Below are 19,048 nucleotides of genomic sequence, written 5' to 3' on the forward strand. Positions count from 1 at the left end.
AATGTTGACGGTCCACTAGCACTTTAACTACTATGTCGTCTAAACCTGCTCAGTCATGGTTGTTAAAATGTCAGTGCTTATTAGCATCTGGACTACACTAGCCCTCAGAGGATCACTATCGGCACCTGTGGGAAATATTAAGAAAAATATCTAGCTGGGGAGGCACAACCTCTCTCTGAACTCCAGAGTGTGTAGGTAGGGTGTACATGCTGCATTATCTACTGAGCACAGCATGTTCTTCATATGACAGCTTCCTATTCATGTGAAACCCAGTTTCTGAGCTGGTAACCCAACAATAGAAACACAGGGTTTCTGGTTTCTTGTGATTACTGTGCTACTTAATGCAGAAACCTTGTCAGTGGACTTTAAAAGCTTTCCCTATGGGCAGTAAAGGTAATTGAAAGGTTTAAGGCTCATTCTTGTTTCTTTAATCCCAGATTATTTTTATTTTTTGCTGCTTCTTGAATAAAGAGAACATCAGATGAAGAAATACCAAAATGCAATATTCAAGTTTTTAACCCAGTGTTTTGTGCTGAGGTAATTTGTGTTTAATGATGACAGATGGCGCTCTCTGCCAACAGATCTTTACCTCAGATACCTACTAGCTGTCACAAGACTACCAGGCTTAAATCCCTTTTTAATCCTTCTAACAAAATAGCTTTGGTTTGTGCTTTAGGCATTTCAAACAATAATACAGAAGCCCCAAAAGCAAAAGCCAGAGGCTAAAAAATCCTCTATATACAGCAATTATGGATCTATCTAACTGTTCCCTGATGAGATTCATGAAAAAAAGGCATTTGGAATCATTTGTTGTCAGTTGACAGAAAGGGAGGTTATCTAGTTCGTTATATATCATGCTATGATGACATCTCATAGTTTTTAGTATCCAGGGACAATAGCCTCTTATCCTGCACTAAAAAAGCATTGAAGAAGACACTCACTGCAGTTTTTTACTTCCCACAGTAGTGCTGTGTTATTCCCTTCGTGAGACAATCTCAGTAACAGCACATAAGAGATTAATGCAAAATCTGTTTATTCCAATAATCCCCAGGTGCAAACAGGCCAAGTAATATGGATACCAGGCCTTACACATATAAGTGGTGTGGCTCTGATCTCCCCGTATCTGCACCTTACTGCTAGTAGCATGGCTGGCCTTACATCTGTGGTGCTTCATATATTGGCTCTTCACTTTGCAGTCACCTCTGTTATGACGACCCCTCTGATGGGGGTGGAGGGTTGCAGGGCAGGCAGGTAGGCAAAGTTAATGTTACTATGTGGAAAATATCCATGCCACATAGAACAGCTGCAGAGCATTAATGTACAGTAATGCCTCTTGTAGATACCAGGCCAAGTTCAGTCTTGATATAGATGGGTGCAACTTCATTGACTTCCATGGAGTTGTGCCCATTAAAGCTAGGACTAAAGGTAGTCAAAGATCCTGTGCAGTGCTTCAGTATAGTCAAGCTGTTCCACTACATGCATCCGACAAAGTGTGTATTCACCCACGAAAGCTTATGCTCCAATACGTCTGTTAGTCTATAAGGTGCCACAGGACTCTAAGCTGTATATAGGTGATATACACCACTTAGACCTGTGTAATATAAGTATTACCTACATATGTACGTATATACACTCACATTTTGCCATATTAAAATGCATATTGCTTGCTTGTGGCCAGCATACCAAAAAATGCAGTTTGCTCTTTATTAGTGACCTGCCCTCTCATTATTTACCACTCCCCCAAAGTTTGTGTCATCTACAAAATCTATCAGGAATGATTTGATATTTTCTTCCAAGTCATCAATAAAAATGATAAATAGCGTGGAGCCAAAAACTGATCCTTTCAAGACCACATGAGGAACGCACCCATTTCAATGATGATTCCCCTTTACAATGACATTTTGAGACCTGTTAGCCAGTTTTTAATCCATTTAATGTGTTTTTATATCTTTTCTAGTTTCTTAATCAAAATGTGATACCAAGTCAAATGCCTTACAGAAGCCTGTTACATCAGCACTAATATCAAATTTTTATCTATCAAAACTTTATCAAATTTTCTTTCAAAAAAAGATATCAAGTTTGTTTGACAGGATCTATTTTCCATAAACCCATGTTGATTGGCAGTAATTATATTGACCCCCTTTAATTCTTTATTGAGTCCCGTATCAGCCACTCCATTATCTTACTCAGGATCAATATCAGACTAACAGGCCTATAATTATCTGGGTCATCCCATTTACCCTTTTTAAATATTGACACAACATTAACTTTCTTCCAGTCTTCTGGAACTTCCCTAGTGTTACAAAACTTATTGAAAATCAACATTAATGATCCAGCAAACTCTACAGACAGCTTTTAAAACTCTTGGGTGCAAGTTGTCTGGACCTACTGATTTAAAAATGCCTAATTTCTGTAGCTGCTGTCAGGGGCGGCAGGTTTGTATAATTTTTGGTGGTGCCCAGAACAGTCCAAGGCCCACTCCCTCCTCCTTCCCATGAGAGGGGTTTGGGATGTGGGAGGGACTCAGGGCTAGGACAGAGGGTTAGGCTGGAGATGCGGGGTTCATGGTGCAGGATGGGACTCATGGCTGGGGCAGAGGGTTGGGGTGTGGGGGGATAAGGGTTCTGGCTGGGGGTGCGGGCCGTGGGGTGGGGCCAGGGATGAGGAGTTTGGGGTGCAGGCAGGATGCCTTGGGCCTGGGACCAGAGAGGATGACTCCCCCCTGCCCTCTCCCTGCTGGCAGCAGCGAGCTCTGGGGGAGGGGCCCTCCTCTCCTCACCCGCAGCACACTCACCCTGCACCACTGTCACTGCACGTGCTTCTAGGGCACCTCTCAGGTCCAGGAAGCCTCCTTGCCTCCCTTGCTCTCCTGTGGTGGGTGCTGGAGGCAGGGGCTGCCATCATTTGTGCCTCCTCTCTCCTCCCTCAGCCGCTGCCTCAGCCTGCTGCCAGCACTGATCCCTTTTGTAGCCAGCAGTAGCAGCGGCCAGCGAGGGAGCACAGCACAGAGGAGCAGGGCAGCCGCCAATGCCCAGGGCGCAGGCAGGGATGCTCCAGGGGAGGTGAGTGGGGGCGGCAGGTGGGGTCAGGCAATGCTCTGGGGGAGGCGTGCAGGGCAGCACGTGGGGTTGGGCGAGAGACCTGGCCCTGAACATTGGTGGAGTCAGACCCCCTGGCCCTGAATATTGCTCGACCATGGGCACCATGGGGACCACGGGCCCATATAACTCACCGACCCTGGCTGCTGTTTAACATGTTCCTGAGATCCTTGCCTGCACTTCCAAACCTCCTGCATGTAGTGTTATTGTATCCAAAAATCATTAGGAAACTGCATTACCTGCAGGTGACATAGTAACAGAAACATGCATGATAGTTAGCATGGAGTAAAGTGTCCTTCTGATCACTGCCACATGAGAACATGGTTGGGGAGGAGTGGAGGGGAGAATAAATGGAGTTTCTATCCCTCTGATTTTATCAGGACAGTTAAGAAGTTACCATGACCTATGAAAGAAAAAAAAAGTTGTCATTTTCTATGTATACAGAGGAATAACAATGGAGTGGATAAAAGGTGAGGTTACCAGAAGACCTTGAGGAAAGAGAACAAAATACTCAAGAGCAAATCAATCCTACAAGCTCAGAAAGTTCCCAGTGTAAAAAGGTAGATGAATTAAAGGATCAGGTCATACTGCCTGATCAACCTCATTTGATCTTCTGCTTTTGAAAAAGTCCCATGCCTTTCTAAGTCACTGGGCTTCCCACAGGATGGAAGCAATGCAAACTTTAAATGAAACTACAAATCTCACATAGGAGAAAACGGCTAAACTGAAAACAACTCTCCTTGCTTCAGTAATGATCAGTTTCCCTTTGCTATGAGAAGATGCATCCAAATCACAACAGAGAAGGCCTTTGCATTCTGATATGACAAATAGAGGTTACAAGCTGAATGGAAGCCTCTCAAACTCCAATCTCTGTGGAGATTTCATCTCTCTGCCTTTATTGTTTTAAAAGGTGACTTGCTAAGGAAGGAAAATGTTTGCATGTGTGATTCTTATGTGTTTCCTTCTTTATGGTACAGAGGTGGCTAGGTTTCTGCTTTCTCTTTATTTTACTGCTTGTTTTATTAAACACACAAAAAGATCTGGTCTTGTATGGGCCACAAGAATATGAAGACTGGAGAACTTGTTCATTGGTAACATTTGTTCAGAGAGTAAAAGTTGAGCAACTGAGAGGGGAAGGAAGTTTGTATCAAACAGGATAGGGTTTTTGTTTGTTTGTTTTTAAATAATACCTGTTTAAATGTTAATTACTAGTTAACATTTTGAATAAAGGAAGCCTTTGTTAGAGCTTCAGCTCCATCATCCCTTCAGTTAAGTTTGGACAATAAACTTCTATAGGCCTCCAGGCAAAACCAAGGCAGACCATTGCTGATTTTTCTAAGGGTATGGCTTCACTTGAAATTTCGGAGCGCTGCCGCGGCAGCACTTTGAAATGTGAATGTGGTCGGAGCACCAGCGCTTCTCTCCCAGCGCTGCACGTAAACCACATCCTATACGTAAACCACATCCGCTCCCAGCGCTGCAGCATTGATTACACTGAGGCTTTACAGCGCTGTATCTTGCAGCGCTCAGGGGGGTGTTTTTTCACACCCTGAGCACGAAAGTTGCAGCGCTGTAAAGTGCCAGTGTAGCCATACCCTAAGATAATAACAAGCAGTAAGAAATCTTTAAAGGAAGTGTAAGCCCTCCTTTACCTATCCTTTGCCAGGGGTCCTTGTTAAGTCTATAGCCCTTTCACTAGTTACATTTTAAAATGAGTTTAGAAGGAGCTTTTCAAAAGGCACAAATGGGAATTAAGTGCCCAACTGACACTGAAAGTCAATAAGAATTAAGTGCCTAACTGCACTTTGTACCTTTCAAAATCTCCCCTTTAGTCCTGGTGAAATGTGCCAGTTTAGCAGCACTAGAAAAGAAACTGAAGTTCTGTATTAACAGGAAAAAGCTCAATTCTGAAATGTACAACCTCCATCCCCGCAACCACGTGCCTGATTTAGGGGCAGCGTCTATGATTAAAAAATTAGTTCAATCCCATTGTTTTGTTCAATCCTTAATCTCTCTGCCTAGCCTGCCATTAACAGTGTCAATTGTAGTGATAATGTGTGTATGCGGGAAGGGGGTCGTCTTTGTGCTGTTTTTTTAATGTGCACTTACCCCCAGTGAGCTGGAACAAATCAAATTAATTTCATGTAGATCATCAGGTCACCTTCAGATATTAGCAACTTATAGTCACTGCCAAGGTAATACAAATAAACAACAACAATAATAATAATGGCCTTTAAGTATCAGAGGGGTAGCCGTGTTAGTCCGTATCTGTAAAAGCGACAAAGAGTCCTGTGGCACCTTATAGACTAACAGAAGTACTGAAGCATGAGCTTTCATGGGTCAATACCCACTTCATCAGACACATGATCCTTTAATGCCTTTAAGTGTCTGTTCTAAAAGTTTCTGTTTGTTCCTCTACTTTGCCCCAATGTGTTCACAGAGTATTGCAAGTTAGCATTTGAGGTGAATTAACATCAATATGCCATATTATTTTCATAATCTATTATCACATTGTATAAACCATGTAAACTATGGGCTGTGATCTACCCAGTCTTTGAGCACAATTTCCATTTATGTCAATAGGAATGCTACATTTATTATTTGTTTTTAATACAAATATTACTGTAGTGCAGAGAGACCTTGGTCAGGATCAGGGCATCACTGTGCTTGGTGTTATACAAACATATATGAAGACATAGTCTCTACCCCAAAGAGTTTACAATCTAAGAGAACTAATGACGTGAATGGAGGGAAAGGGACATTATCCAATATATGAAGAAAGTCAAATATTAATGGTATGCTCTTGGACATGACCAGTCTATTCGTAGTGAAAGTTCTGATGTAAAAATCTCTGCAAACAGGTGTATTCAATTATTTGCAATTGTTAAATGAAGTTTGTCCAAAGAAGTTCCTGGGATCTCTGCAAACTGTTCCTTTTGGCTATTCACTGTTTTTCATTCGTAGTGTATATCTAAGTCAGATGATATTGTTTCTAGTCCACATCTATTGGATAACTGACTTTTTATATAGAAAAAGAGCAAATACCCCTGTTCCCGTGCAAAAATGTGTTTGTGTGCAAATATCAATATTCATATTGGTGTTCGGTTTTGTGCGAGTAGAAAGTCGGCAACCCTTGGACAGGTCTGTCTACCTTCAAAAGTGGGACGGCCATGGCCCTTTGGACCTTTCCTCCCGAATTCCAGCACCTCCGTGTGCCACTGTAAGGTCCATAGTGTAGTCATAGTCTGAAACACTGAATTAATCATGCGAGGCCTATCTATGTAGTAATTAGTTTTGCTGGCATTTAAGCTGTACAGCGCTCAGTGTTAGGTCAAAAAAAATTGTTGCACTATAATAACTTTTTAAAAGTTGTTTCTGTCTCAATTAGTGCTGTATAGTTCCTTAAGAAAAAACATTTCTAAGCTGACAGCTACAAAGAGAAACCCTGTATAGGATGTTTGGCTAATCCCCTCCCTGTTCTCGGCTGGAATTGGTGATTTTTGGTTTCCTTCTAACATTTCAAGGAGTAAAAGTAACTGTTTAACTTCTCCATATTTTCAAACTCCAGTGCTCAGAGGGGCAAACTCCAAGGAAAACCCAAGGAGTTGCAGTAAGGGCGTGGCTACACTGGCGCTTTACAACGCTGCAACTTTCTTGCTCAGGGGTGTGAAAAAACACCCCCCTAAGCGCAGCAAGTTACAGCACTGTAAAGCGCTAGTGTAAACAGTGCCCCAGTGCTGGGAGCGCGGCTCCCAGCACTGTAAACTAATCCTCACGGGGAGATGGGAGAGCTCTCGGGGGTGTGTGTATATTATTCACACCCTTGAGTGATGTAAATTAGATCGACTTCAGCAGTAGCGTAATCCTGCCTTCTGTAGGTAGCACCTCCGCTGAGTTAATGCCGAACCAATGCCCATCATGGTCTTAGGGGGCACTGGGCTGCTGAACTACCATCTTTAACTGAGACAGTGACCAATTGTGCTCACTGAAAAACCTGATGCTACTTTTTCCACAAATAGGGCTATGAAGTATAGTATGCTGTTCAATTTCAGTCAGGATGCCAGCACTTTGCTATCTAAAATATACGCTGTACATGCAGTGGGTTACAGTATTAGTCACGCCTCTGCTGACAGTGTCAGAGGCTTCTGTAGACCCCACCTCCGTCATTCTCTGCCTCCTCCCCAAAGTCTGGCACAGTGGCAGTTTTAGATACCTTGCTGGGCTGCCACTTTCAACTCTGTCTTTCATCTTAAAAAAAATTCTCCACTGCTCTATTTTGATGACTGACATGGTGGTGGTAATTAATGTCAATAATCAGCAGGTGACAGCATTTCCAAAGCTGACACTTGATTAGAAAGCAAAGTATTAGTGATCTACAGAGTTCTGTAAAAATAAGGGAGAAAAGACCTGTACAAAAGGAACAATGCAGACCTGTTTGAACCTGTAAGGGAATAAAGTAGAACTGACAACAACTTACCACACTTATTTTTCCCAGTGAAAAAGCTCATTGCACTAACTTCAAGTGAGTTGCACCCATTTAAATCAGGAGTCATGTAGACAGTTATATTTCATAGTCTTGATTATTCTGAAACACATCTATTGGTCAGACTCTTCTCTCATATTAGTGTAAATCAGAAGTCATTCCACTGACAGTGGAGTTACATAAGTACAAGTGAGATAGGAATTAGACTATATCGCTCTACCTTTAGCAATATATGTCCTGATTTCCCTCTCACTCACACAGGGAGATGAGTATGGAATTGACTGATGCCGAGGAGTGGGAAGGAGCACAGAATTGGTGGTTTTGGACTTGTAGAAGGGGGAACTATAGCACTGATGGACATTTTTATTGAGGGTGGACTATGGGTTGAATTTGCTGAGGTGGGCAGAAGAGTATTTTATTCAAGAGATATCACATTTATTGCTGACTAGGCCAGTGCCAATTTTTGAGGGAGTCTTAAAATTTTGGCAGCACATCACTGCCTACTTCATCTTTACCATTTGCATGAGTATTTAGGGATATCTGGGTGTAGATCGCACACCTTATTCTAGGTATATTTTTGTACGTATCTTTTCCCCTCACAACATTAACAACACTTAGAAGGTTACAGTATTAGTCACTAGAAATGATTAGGACCTTTTTGGTTCTAAGTTTCTCTTAGATCCCTATATACATAAATGTAGATCTGTTAATATATACTTACGATTTATGTGTTCTATTAATAAAATACTTGGATTTTATCTCACTCTTTACCTGTTTAAGGGCATCAAGCCTTATGAGATTTGTTAGTTTCATCTATTTCCAGTGAATTTTTGAATAACTTACTTTGCTGAAGGTGATTAGAAAATCCTTATTATTCTAACTCAATAGCACTAATCTGAGACTAGGCAAAAAAGCGAGGGAAGACAATAAGGTTTTAGTTAACTTTCATTAGATTATATTTCTTAATTTGATCCTTGGTGTTGCTTTTTGTAATGGGAGCTGGGAGGCTTTGAAAGTGCTATATAAAAATATGAATGATTGACTGACTGGTTGCAAGCCCTATAAACATGTGAATATCCTCACCAAGCATGGAAACATCCCTGACTGCTGCCTCACTGAGGCTTCTGACCCTGCTTGTAAATCTTACTTGTAAGGTCATTTCCTTTCCTGATTAGATCAAAATAGTGGCACCAATGTGAATATGTCAACATGGAGATTTCCTACTGGGCTCATTTTCCTTTCAGTGATAAATGGATGTGTGGGCTTTTTTTTCAGTTGAGAAACAACTTTACTCATGTAGAAATATATCTCCAAGCTGCCATAGGAGTATTCAGAATGATTTCACTTAACAGTTACAATCCATGGTAAGTATTGCATCGTCCTATATTAATGCACAGCAGAGAGCAGCTAGAGCCCTTCTGATCAAGGCGGGATGCCTTTCTGGAAGATATGCTTTAACCAAACACAAATTATTGGGCTCAATACAGAGGTAACTGGGTGAAATTTAATGGCCTGTGGTATACAGGTCATCAGACTAGGTGATCTAATGGTCCCTTGTGGCCTTAAACTCTAAGACTACTTAATTTAGCATTTGACTTTGCAACCAGTATATAGTACAAAGGGTATATAAAGACTTCATATGAAAAGAACAGTCATCATAAAAATCAGTAATTACAAATCCCAATCCAAGAAATCTTTAAACACAAGGCCAGATTCACTGCTGATGTGGGCCCAATCCTGCAAAGTGCTCTGTGTCTACAACTTGCAGTGGGGTCATGGGAAGCTGAACGCTCTTAGCACTGCACAGAATCAGGCCCTTATGCCCAATGTAAGTCAATGACTTCAGACAGCAGCTAACTAATTCTGAAATTGACCAGAGCAATAAAATGGTTCCTAATCATTCCTTGATTGTAAAAAAAAAAAGGGCAAGGAGTTCTGCTTAAAAGTTCACGGGACAACATGGCACAGGCATTTGAGGAACAGGGAGAAAAGGCTTCTTGTACTCATATCCAGGGACAAGCACCAATGTGGCTAGGAAGTGCAGGTGCTGTGCTAGATTAGCATCATTGTTAGCATTAACCTCTTCTAAGAAGGCAGGAATAAGCAAGATTAGGGCAGAGCCATGTTCCCCTTTGTCCCAACTGGCTGGTGAAAGAGGATGACGCACGTCGCACCTGTTTACAAGCTGACAGAGTTTCTACTTCAGCATGCTTTTCCTCTGGAGTCCGAGCAGGAATTAGGCTGAGTCAGACAGAATATCTCTTGCAGCGTTAAACCATCTGTGAGTTCCCCCATGCAAAGGGAATTCTCCATTCTCCAGCTATGGCTGGAATCAGACCACTTTTGGGTACGTCTACACTGCAGCTGGAAGGTGAAGTTTCCAGCTCAGGTAGACATACATGTGCTAGTTCTGACTGAACTGGCATGCTAAAATTAGAAGTGTAGCTCTGGGGTCCATGAGTGGCGGGATGAGCTTGCCAGCCTGAGTATGTGCCTAGGGACTCAGACGGAATCTTATTCGGGATCACTTGCCCATCCCACTGTTTTCACAGCATTTCTACACTTCTGTTTTAAGGATGTTAGCTCAACCACAGCTTGTGTGGTTATGTCAACTGAACTGGAAATTACCCATCCAGTTTATACCCTTAGTAGACTAGAAATCTGGCCCAGAGAATGCTGAAAGAAAGAAAATGGAGATAAAAGTAAAGAATGAATGTGTGGGATGGTATGAGAGACACAGAAAGGAATGAAGTGAAAAAGGTATAATTTTTAGCCAAGATGAGCCAAGAAGGGTGGGTTTTGGCTTTTATAAAATTTGAGAATCCAGTTTTGGTTTTGCAAAACCTAAAAATATACAAGGCACTTCATATCTTCAAATTTCATTTGATCTGAATTGTCAGTGTTTGACAGGGAAGGAGAAGGAGTGAGCAGATGAAAGGTTTTGATTCAGACTTACCTCTGATCTCAGAAGTTAGGTTTTATTTGTGTTCCAGTGCTCCTTAGGCCATTACATATTTGCACCTAAAATGGTCTTGTCTAGTTAAAGTCTTTGGTCTTTATAGGGGTATCTGGGTGAAAGTTACTGGTCTGTGTTATACAGAAGGTCAGACTAGATGATCTAATGGTTCGTCTGTGAAAAATCTCCAGAAGAAAATCAGTCATTGAAGGCAAATTCTGAAAAATGTCTCCAGCTCTCCAAGATCTCGCTACACAAAAAGATCTTCTGATGCAGTGCATGAACTGCATAAATGCAACCCTAACTTAATTTTTATACTTCTTCTTGCATCTTCAAGTACATAGACCCAATTAATTTTTGAAAATTTAAGCAAAAGTCCACTCACGCCCCTTCTCTACCTACGCTACATTGATGACATCTTCATCATCTGGACCCATGGGAAGGAGACTCTGGAAAAATTCCACCACGATTTCAACAGCTTCCACTCCACCATCAACCTCAGCCTGGACCAATCTACACAGGAGGTCCACTTTCTAGACACCACAGTGCAAATAAGTGACAGTCACATTAACACCATCCTATACCGAAAACCCACCGACCACTATGCCTACCTTCATGCCTCCAGCTTCCATCCCAGACACACTACATGATCCATCGTCTACAGCCAAGCGCTGAGGTACAACCACATCTGCTCCAACCCCTCAGACAGAGACCAATACCTACAAGATCTTCACCAAGCATTCTCAGAACTATGATACCCACACGAGGAAATAAGGAAACAAATCAATAGAGCCAGACATGTACCCAGAAGCCTCCTGCTTCAAGACAAGCCCAAGAAATAAACCAACAGAACTCCACTGGCCATCACCTACAGTCCTTAGCTAAAACCTCTCCAATGCATCATCAGTGATCTACAACCCATCCTGGACAATGATCCCTCACTTTCACAGGCCTTGGGAGGCAGGCCAGTCCTCGCCCACAGACAACCCACCAACTTTAAGCATATTCTTACCAGCAACCACACACAACACCACAGTCACTCTAACTCAGGAACCAATCCATGCAACAAATCTTGATGCCAACTCTGTCCACATATTTACACCAACAACACCATCACAGGACCTAATCAGATCAGCCACACCATCAGCGGTTCATTCACCTGCACACCCACCAATGTAATATACGCCATCATGTCCCAGCAATGCCCCTCTGCTATGTACATCGGCCAAACTGGACAATCCCTATGTAAAAGGATAAATGGACACAAGTCAGATATCAGGAATGGCAATACACAAAAACCTGTAGGAGAACACTTCAACCTCCCTGGACACACAATAGGAGACTTAAAGGTAGCCATCCTGCAGCAAAAAAACTTCAGGACCAGACTTCAAAGAGAAACTGCTGAACTTCAGTTCATTTGCAAACTTGACACCATCAGCTCAGGATTAAACGAAGACTGTGAATGGCTAGCCAACTACAAAAGCAGTTTCTCCTCCCTTGGTGTTCACATCTCAACTGCTGGAAGAGGGCCTCATCCTCCCTGATTGAACTAACCTCGTTATCTCTAGACTGATTCTTGCCTGCATATTTATACCTGCCTCTGGAAATTTCCACTACATGCGCCTGACGAAGTGGGTATTCACCCACGACAGCTCATTCTCCAATACTTCTGTTAGTCTATAAGGTGCCACAGGACTCTTTGTCGCTTTTTATTAAAGAGTATGACTGGGATTCCCAGGGGAAGCCAAAATACTGAATTGCCAGGAACCAAGCCAGAGTTGTGGATCCTGATTTTCATGGTATAACTGTGCTGTGCCTGGCTAATGAGCTGCTCTAACTTACATCACCTAAAGCATAGTATGCCAACTGGGGATAACTGGAATGCATTGCACTCTGAACCTCCCCACCCACTGCATGCCCCCAATACTGGATGTAAGCAGAGAAGGTAGTAGAAGATATTGGTACATCAGCTTTTGTGCCAGCTGAAAATTTGTCCTCCCCAGGAGTGGCACAAATGAGATGGAATGGAGAAGAAAATTTAGCCTGAAATTTCTGGAGCGGCATATATGTTTTGTCCAGCAACTTCAACAAAACCGAACAAAACCACTTCCCATTGTTAAGTACATTCAGCTGGTGTGGGGAAATCCTCTCTTCCTTCTATGTCTATAGCTTCTCTCGCAGATAGGGTTGGATTAGAGGGAGCCCAGCTGTGTAGGGGGTGCTCCCTCCACATACAAGTCTTCACTTTTTTTTTTTTAAATTTCCAAGGAATTTATTGTGATTTGTTTAAAAATGGAGAGAAAACTTAGTAAATGCAGAAAACAAAGGGCCAGGAGCAAGAGTGCCCAGGACTCACCACCTGGCAGTTGAGGAAGCCTTCCACTCTCTACAGAGGTTGGATGGTCTCAGCTGCTGGGACCCATTTCCGCATCCTTCTTGCTCCCCGCCTGCATATAGAAAGTGAATGAAGCTGCACTGAGGGGCCAGGGTCAGAAGAGAGCTCTGTGAAGTGCAGAAATGAAGCCACAAGGGGATGGGGGGCAGTACTCATGGGGTGCACCTTTCTCCTCCCCACAGGCCTGTTGCTGCAGCAATTAGTGGGTCTCAGCTGCTGAGATCTAGCTCCTGCTAGTCTGTCCCACTGCTCAGAGGAAGTGAATGGGGTTGCGCTGAGGGGAGCAGAAGGCTTTACCCCAGGAGTACTGAAACCCTCTTAACCTCCCAACACCTCCCCTCCGCCGCCCCACTGCACACAGCCCCATGCTGACCCCAGCCCTTCATTTCTGTCCCAGGAGCTTCTCCTGCAAAAAAATCCTGCTTTTTGTTTTTTGAAAAAGTCAACATTTATGGACGAAGGGGGAGGGAGTCAGAAGTCAGTAAAACCCAAATACTGACTTTTTCAAAAGCCCAGGAATTTTTTGTTGGGGGGGGGGTGGGGAGTGAAGGAAATCAGTAAATACTAATAACAAAGGGCCGTACCTATATGATACTGAAAATAATAAATGTTTGAAACAAACCTCCTGAATTGTGTTCTTATATTTAATGTATACTTCTTTGGCCAAGAGAATTCAGACAATGAAAGTAGAAAGGCACAAGCAAGAGTCAGTGCCAAAGCTTTGGGTGAGAATCTGCATGTTTGTTTTGTACACATCTCCTCTGTTAAACACACAGACAGACATAGACATTGGAAAGGAAGATGCACATTTTAAAAAAAAGTTATTTGAGGACAGTTATATTAGATCCATATGTACGTGGACATCTAGTTAACTTTAGTTTATTTGCATACTGCATTCGCTCCATTGGTTGAAATGCTTGGCAACAGCTGTCCTGATTTCATATACTCTAAATAGTCATATTTGATTACTATGATATCAGGTCATGAATTATATCTCTCAGATAACACTATGGTCTTTTGTTACTATCTGCCAATGGGGTATTTGTTACATATACGTCTCATGCCAGGATATCATCAGGGGGCTGTAATTCATGCAGCCGTACTACAGCCATGAAATATAGATATATGTATTTTGAAGTGTGATAAAAATCCAAGATAGCTTATTCAGCATTCGTCATCAATAGAACTGCAGTGTGCATGACAAACTCAAATAAGTGACTGACTGGAGTGTAACTTCAGAGTAAGTTAATTAGCCAACAATGAGCTGTCCTGAAACTCAGCTTTTAAAAGTATAAACTTGCCTCCCATTCTTCTGTTTTCTCCATTCTTCCACAGCAAATAAACTTAGAAAAAAATTAGGGGAAATTTTTGTGTAAGTTCAGACTAAAATTGGAAAAGGGCTTTACGGGCTCTCTCCGTGAGGTCTGCTGTCCAGGTAGACACCACTGGAACTCTGGGATCAGCTTCCTAACCAGCTCCCCTGAAGATTCTCTCCCCTCATAAGCGTTTATTAGGCCCAGATTCCTTACCTATAACTGCCATCCAACTACTTAGGCAATTAACTATCACAAGTGGAACTGAGTTGGCTCATTCTTACTGGAGCCTGTCACATGTAGGCTGGGTGCATGACTACCTCATGGGCCAGCTGCACAGAACACTATCACTTAAACTTATTTCAGTTGAGTACAGAGATATGAGTAGGATGGGTGAAGAACATAGTCAGGATGCATGCAAGCTGTAATGTTTATTTGGAAGTCTAGTGTATTAAAAATCAGACATTTGTGCAGTTAACTTATTTTAAACTCCAGTCTAATGATACGACGGGTAAATTGAACAAGATTTGTTTCCCAAATTGTCTGGGAAAGGAAACAAAAATGAAAACCCACAACCCCTTCACCCCCACTGCCTTGTAGGCCCTGCTCCTGCAAACACACATGTAGTCAGTGAGACTATGCACATGCTTAAGTAAGCGCATACATAATTGGAGGAATGAAGGCTTTAAGGACCACAGTAGCAGTGACTCTTATTGTCATCTTACAAGAGAGGGGTCTCCAATACATCCCTGCTCAGAAAAAAAAAAGTTTCAGGATCAGATGAGAGAGAAAAAGATTTCAAATATTTTGATGTTTTGTTTTTCTGACTCCATGTTCTTGGGTTATACGTAAAACTTTATACAAGGATTTTCTGAAGTGCCTCATTATACCCACATTCTTTACTGATTCTTTGCAAGTGGATCATAAATTCTCGTTTGTTTTTAAAGCTCAGACATGCTGCCATGTAAAACAGAAATTCCCAGAAATTTCAGAATATAGATTGTCTTCTATAGCAGGTTTAAGGGCTAATTGTTTCATATGGGAAATCAACGACAGTAATATCAACCAAAAATTCCTGCTGAACAGAAAACTATTGATTTTCATAGATTCTAAGGGAGGAAAGGACCATTGTGATCATCTAGTCTGACCTCCCCAGATAACACAAGCCATAGAGCATCCCCAAAATAATTTCTAGAGCAGATCTTTTAGGAGAATCCACCATAAACCTTGGAAAATTGTTCCAATGATTAACCACTCTCACTGTTAAAAATTTACACCTAATTTTAATTTATCTCCCTTTAAAACTAAGGTTCTTTACATGGGACAAGTATTCAGAGACCGAAAGAGACTTTGTTTTTCAAAATAATTTGAGTTCTCTATTATATTGATTGCCTTCCATTTCCCAGCCTTTGTTTGGTATTGTAATTTTAAATGTAAGTTTAAAATCACTGTACAGATTGTGCGAGCTTACAAAATTTGGAGTGCTGCACATGTACCTTACTGTGTGCAGTTACATTTTATTCCAAAACGATATGTATTTTGTGGTTTGGGGTTTGGATGTCAGTGCATTTTGCAAAGGAATAAGAATACTGCATACCATCATGAGTATGGACCAGGGTTACAGTGTGGGGACCTTTGAATGCGCTATATTGCGTTGCAAATATACAAAGATTCAAGAAAGCATTTCAAGACAGCTGGTATTCCATTGCAAGGCACTCCTTGATAAACTGCCATGCAAACATGTTTCATTACAGTGTACTGACAGGTCACTGTGGTGACATTAAGAAGATGATAGTAATGCTTGAAGAATGATCCAACATGAAAAATATTCATTGCTTGGTGGTTACTTGCAGGCAATTCCAAATAGTGTTACACAAGGGTCAAATTATAAAGCTTTTTCAGTGACATTCATAATTGTTTAAGATAATAGAATTGGCTGACCTTTTGTCAACTAGTCACTATTCAGTCCAAGACTTGATAAAACCCACCACGTCTGACTTTCTGTAAACTAGCTTCGTTGTGTTACACTTTTCCGATAGGATAGACTTTTACAAATCATGTCAGTAAGATCCCTGCTGCCTCAAAACACAATACGCTCTCATTCTGTACAAATGAAAAATTCAACCAAACTAAATATGACAATTTAAAGAATTGCAGATGGTTAGGGGGCTGTTAGTCTAAATTAATTAACAAACAAAAGGCGTCTTCTGGTAGCTGACACCAGTTCAAACTTGCTAACTGAAGGATGGATTTTATTTTATTTTTTAAACTGCGTCAGGCAAACAAAATTCATGGCTTAGTGTTTTGGGCCCTCCCTGGACTGAATTCTGGTTCAACTGATGGTAAGCATTTAATTTTATTAATTTTGAAAGGAGATTTTTATTGGACAGCTGTAAATCAAAAACTGATTTTCCAAAGCAAGCACATAAAGCTATGATGCCGCTTGTTGGTTTTGCAGGAGTTTTATGTGTTTTTGAGTTGTTTAAGGAACAAGTATTATCTCAGGGATGACTTAAATGATGGTGTCAATTACAGTTTGGTAAAATTGTCAAACTTATATGTGAAAGGGACAGAAGAATGGGGTTGCAGGGAAGGAACCTAACAAGAAGGTGTAGGAAAGTGTAAGCTGAATCCCAGCTGCACCCACCCACAGAAAAACTATTTTACATCCTCCTGTCAGTTGCTTGTCATGCTACCATCCTGCCCTTCTATCACCATTTATGTCTCTTCTGAATTTAGCCCCAAATATTTATGTTATGAATTCAGGTGACTTGGTGAATGAGAAGGAAACAAGAGGAGAATCTCATGAAGAGCTATAGAATTGCAGCTCCAGTTCATCCTACTTTTAGCTTCATATTTGTGGCATGTCACGTATGAGAAGGACAGTTTTTCTAAACAAACCAATTCATAGTCGTAAATCAGTCATTCAATCAGGGCTAATTGCTACCCCAGTTGTCTGAAGCCTTGTACCTTGCTGCAGGAAGCTCTTAGGAGCCCTGTGACAGTGTTTTGCCACCACGTTGAAGAGAAGGTTGGGATGACTTTTGTGTCCTAGATAAACTGACCCATCTCTGCACGCCGCTAAATAAAGCTGAGTGAACACTACTACATGTTTTGCCAACATTAGTTGGAATTTGACTTTTTTGGTTTACTTTGACAAAACATTCTACCAACCCATTTGACTGGTTCACAGAAACAGTCCATATTAAGTGATACTGGAAAATAAAGGTGGAAAGTGAAATTTGAATTCATCATTGCTAGAAGCCTGCTTGTAAGTGTTATTCTTGTCTAGTCAGGGAACAGAAACATACTCTGTGATCTGTGTCAAATCATCAGTTCATATTTACAACATCAAATTCTCACAACTGCTCTTGAACAATCTACAGACCAAAAGTTATTTGTAGAAATGAGTCTGAATAATTTTAACTAATGAATATATTTGAGAAAATTGCAAACGGCTTGTGAACAATTCACAAACACCAAAATAGGTACTATTAATCAAATAAATTATTAATTGCAAATCATTTTCACTGGTCTCCTACTCAGTCTTGCCAGAAGTTATTTATTCTTGTGACTCATAAAAATACTTCTGAGGAGCATTTTTTCAGCCTTTGAAATAAACCATGTTGCATAAAATGTCATATTTTCAAAAATATAACAAAGGAAGGTTCTATGCCATACTTTTCATAAGGTCTGCAACCCCACTCTAATTTCACAAGTTGAACTCAGAACTATTAATATACTCCATGTATTTTTCAGAAATAAAGTATAAATATTTCCAGAATGCTATGTAATATGTTTGTTTGCCCAATAGCACCACCTTCTATTGTTCTTATGATTATAAGAAAATATTTGTTTAAATGGGAAAATAAATGAATAGATTCTCCAGTCTGTAAATTCATCCTCTGCAAAAGCATGCAGTCCTGTGAGCAGGGTTCTCTGACACACTAAATGGGATGACACTTTGTGGGAGCACATTGTTGCTTATGTTTGCATATTAGAAGAGTGCTGCTCATTTGTCCCAGAGATTTCAACTAATCTGAAGTTTTTAAGACACAATTGCATATTTCCTTTTTGTAGTAGGTGGGTAGGTTTTATTGAAATAGCAATATTTTACCATTCATCTTTGAATTCTCCAGAGAATATTATTTCTGTTGGTGCTGATTTGACACAAATGTTAGTTACAGAGAGGGATCCTAGATGCTAATAGTAATTAATTGCCACAAATACTTCTATAGCATTACTCATACCTTTTGTGTGCCTCTGTGAAGCCTGCAATGTGTCCAGATAAACTAATTAATACTTTTATACAACTGGAATTGATTCCCGTTCATTATTCCTTCCTGTTTATCAGGCATTTTGCTTGGGAATTACGAATGCCTCATTGGTTACCCAAACTCAATACCCTGGGGTTTCTTCTTTTGCCATTCAGAAGCGGCTTAATCAAAGTCAGACTGATGACATACTGTGCTGCCTTTGTAATGCTATACTTGTGAGACAAGCATCTGGAGCATTACAATATGGTACTTTTACATATATAAGTAATAATAAAAAGGGATTGGGTGGGAGCCATAGCTGTATATAAAAGATCAAATACTCCACAATATTAAGAGTATCTGTAATAAAGGTGGAGTCCACAGAAATGATCCAAGGTCACTAGATTAGCTCAGATGACTGAAGGAAAAAATGTGAGTACAAGTGCCCTGTATATGGGTCCAAACTAGGAAATACAATGGAATCTGTAACATGATGTATTACAAGCAGCAAATTGGTGCAAACTTATCCTGTGACCTGGTTATCTAC

The sequence above is a fragment of the Chelonoidis abingdonii genome, chromosome 3 (assembly GCF_003597395.2).
Source record: "Chelonoidis abingdonii isolate Lonesome George chromosome 3, CheloAbing_2.0, whole genome shotgun sequence".
In the NCBI taxonomy this organism is placed as follows: Eukaryota; Metazoa; Chordata; order Testudines; family Testudinidae; genus Chelonoidis; species Chelonoidis abingdonii.